Source organism: Formica exsecta, unplaced genomic scaffold (genome assembly GCF_003651465.1).
Source record: "Formica exsecta isolate Colony F162 unplaced genomic scaffold, ASM365146v1 scaffold363, whole genome shotgun sequence".
Lineage (NCBI taxonomy): Eukaryota > Metazoa > Arthropoda > Insecta > Hymenoptera > Formicidae > Formica > Formica exsecta.
In genome coordinates this window covers 1,586,232-1,590,323 of record NW_021850877.1, presented here as the reverse complement: position 1 = coordinate 1,590,323, position 4,092 = coordinate 1,586,232, and positions in this window count along the sequence as shown.

Genomic DNA, 4,092 nt, shown 5'->3' with positions numbered 1-4,092 from the left:
ATTGAAAAAAGATATTATTTTATATGTGTTTGCATGTTTTATCTATTATACATCTTTGTCTCTAATAAGATATACATACGTTTGATCTAAAAAACAATAATTAGTAGAATTACACATATAATGTCATATTTGAAATTATTTTTTCGCGTCGAGTTAGAAGGAACAGTTTTTCCGGCGATTGCAATTTTGCAGAATTTCTAAATCAGATATATTCTATTTTCAAACGGATAAAAATATTACAATTATCTGAAAATATTTATATATGTATATGTCAACATTTCTCAAACTAAAAATATCATTTATTATTTGATTTAGCATAGAATTAATTTGAGTCAAAATTATATATTTTAAAGCAGTTTATTTCAATGTTCTAAATAAAATAAAATCAATTTGCATTTTTTCTGTTACTTTCATAATAAAATAATGCCAAGTCAATTAAAAAATCCGGAATTGTAATTCCCAAATTTATCAAATTTTACTCTTTGCACTTGAAACAATAAATGCCCGGATCCGCTTGTATTGAACCGCGTGTGCGAGGGAGCCGGGTCTTCCTCATGTTATTTGCATGATGGCCGCTGATTGGTATATGGCTTGTAAATGAGAGGCTTCATCCCCCCGGCGGACGGCCCGCCTGGCTGGTTGGTTGGTGCTCGATGGAGAACCGAATGTCGTGTTTCGAAAGGCATTCGAAGGAGCCGAGCCGCGCCGCGTCGCGTCATCAGTATTTATGACATGCTAATCCCCAGTTACGAATTCCGCGACATTCCGCGGGATCCGACCGACGGCGGAGAGTCGCTCGTTCGGAAAACGTCAGCGAGCAGCGCAAGAAGGAGACAAAGTCGTATTTGACGAACGCGGATCGATGTCACCGCTCCCCCGCGCTGCCATTTCCTTTTTCCGCCGAGCTCGAGAACGAAATCACGCGAAAATCGTAGACGCAGAGTGTATATGTATATCGATAAATTGGGAATTTCAATCAACAAGAGATACGTGAGTGTGAAGAGTATCGTAAATGCGATTTGACGTAACACGAGCTTGGAAAGGAAAAAATACATATAGTTATCCCCTCGCAAAAAAAAAAAAAAAAAAAAAAAAAAAAGATTTATGCAAATATATCTCCGCGAGATCAAATGGCAATAAAATTAATTTCTTGAAAGGAGTAACATTATCATGTACTAAGTTTAGTTTAAATATTTCAGATGATTCTTACAGCATTTTTTATTTTCGTGAAAAATGGAAAAAAAAATTATTCAAATCGAATTCCGGATCACCAAACATTATTAAGATTACACCACGGATACTCGTCTGAGCGTTCGAGTTTTCTCGCTTATACGTATATTTTCCTCGTAATTTTGTTGCCGCGCAGATTCTCGTCAATCTATTCCTTTGTTCTTATTACAGATTCGACTGCCAATTCTTACCCCCCGCTTGTCGTGTGCCTTCCAATTTTTCGTCTTCATCTTTCAGTCGTGAAAAATCCGCGGCGAGAGCAACTCGAGCGAGTTTTACCGGGCGTGATTATTTGCGAGGAAAAATCCGGGATTGCCCGAGACAGGGCACAGGCCAGGACGATCTTGGGAACGTTCTGGCATGGCGCCACGTCTCCGTTTACGCTATGGCACGGCGTGGCGGAAAAAGGGAATGGCCGTAAAGCTTTCTCGAGGAATATGCCGACGACCCGAGAAAGCGCGAAGGCGTGTTACCGTGACGCTCTCGAGAGAGAATTAGCATAACGGCCAATCCCGCTTCGCGTTTCCCGCTGTTCCTTTCTTCCGGCATAAACGGGGGAGAGGAAGGGGGGGAGGATTTATTCGAGTGCGGGCCCCGTTCGCGGACGGCAATTTAGCGAAAAACGTATTACACATAGTACGCGTCAATCTCGATCAATCTCGAATAATTGTATTTGTTCTTTGTGATTTATCAGTAATTTCACAGCACTCTAAGAAAAAATCGATGAAGTTGCTACTTGAATGTCGAAGATTGCTTTGCTAATTTTTAACTTATATATACACAGATGAAATTGAACTATATTATTTTTCTATAGGTATTTTATATACAAAAAGTATAATAATATTCAAAACTAGATAAATGCTTATAATATGATGTGTCATCAACGATTAGGAATATTATCAATTTTATTATTAGTATATTCGCTAATAAGATATGTATAGTTTGAGTGAATATAAATTCGAAGGGAGAGAGAGACAGAGAGAACCAGACTGGATTTACGATAAAGCAGATGAAGAAACCATTTAAGATGTGTGTGATTCTAATCTATAAGATACATCTCGTATCTTACTTTTAAAATGCTCGAAAGGCTTCGGAACTCTCGGGAGGCTTCAAGTTAAAATAGATTCAATCTTGGAATCATTTTATATATCCTATTTATAATTGCAAGAATCTCACCATTGCTTGACTGACGTTATATTTCGGTTAGCTGATTTCGCTCGTATCTTCTAATGGAGGCTCGTCCTCATCGAAAAGGAAGTCGAGAGTCGTCGCTGTTGCAGAAGAGGATTGCGAAGACAGTGTGCAGGAGGGTGAGAGGGAGGAAGGGAGGTAGTTCGAAAGGACGTGGCGACGACGAGGGTGGGGTACTCATGTTTATATGCATTGTATTGCTAAAACCCTTTTAACCGAATTACATTTAGCGATTCTAGTGCCGTTTCTATGTCTGCGTAACTTCCCTCTTTCCCTCCTCCCCGATCTCTCGCTCTCTCTATCTCTCTCTTTGTCGCTTTCCTTGCTCCATCTCGTTCCATTGCCCACCACCGTCTCTCTTTTACTCGCTTCGAGATACGGCGCGTGTCTACGTATGCGAAGAGCTACTCCATCCGCCTTCGGAAGATGCCATACGACGACGGTGGTGAGCTGATGGCGAGGACGATGGTGTGAGAGGTTGGTGGGCCGATGGATGGGCGGCGGAGAGCGGGGGACGGGGCGCGATGGGGCTGGATTCCAAGAGTCGGAGAACGGCATCCCTGAATCCCTGATTCTCTTGGTAAACAAGTGCTTGGGTGATTCACTGCTTGTTCACTCCTATCGGCCGTCGTTTGTTTCTAGACGCCATTGCGTTCTACGATTCTACCTCGTTTTCCGGTCTAATGGATTTTGGGGGCCGTCGAGGGTTGCTTCGAGAGTTTCTCGCGTTACCTCTTTCTTTCCTCTCTTTCTCTCTCTTTCTCTTGATCCGCAGACATTTTTAGCACCTTTCGAATACAGGTCCCCTTTAGAATCTTGTTCTGATGCTGTCAACGATCTGTGTAACGGAACGTGTCGGTAATAAAACGCGCCTACAATAGAATAGAATGCGACGGGGACTCACCAACGCGATAACTTGAAATTTTCATGAAAAATAATCGCATATTATAATTATTTTATATAATATATATATTAAACTTTAAAATGTATGTCTGAAATGTACATTAATCACGAATTTTTTAGTTACTCAAAATTAAGAAAATATAATTTGTACTGTTATTCTATCCAGTATTATCTCTACAGAGATTTATAATTCAACACATACGGAGAAGCTTAAGAAGTGTATTTAATGTTTTAATTAATTTTCAGGTTGGAGTTCTTAGATGTTTAAACTACAAACGATTTTTTATTATACTTTAATACAACGAGATATCTCAAGGGTCAATCGCCGCCATCTTCGACTTACAACACCCCGCGAGAATCACGAGAGATACGTCCCTGGCCTTGGCTCGCGCGCATCTCGCGGCAGAGTCCGTCATTAGCGCTAACAAGGTTAGCCTGGGGCTGCGGAGGGTGGAGGGGGCCGGTGGGGTGGAAGGAAGGGAGATGCCACCCTCCTCCAACGACCTACCCTTTGCTCGCAACATACACGCACGCGCGCGCGCGCGACACGTGCGCGAACGCGTGTGTGTACAGGCGCGTACACGTACACAATCTTGCGGCCGTGGTCTCCTTAGAACAAGGGGGGATAATAAGATCTGCGACAATCAACCCCAACGACGACGACGACGACGCCACCGAGAGAGCGTCATGACGCTCTCTCGGACGAGCTTTCAGGCGACGTCCGTCACGTTACGTGCACATCTCTTCCCCCATCTCTATTCTCTTTCC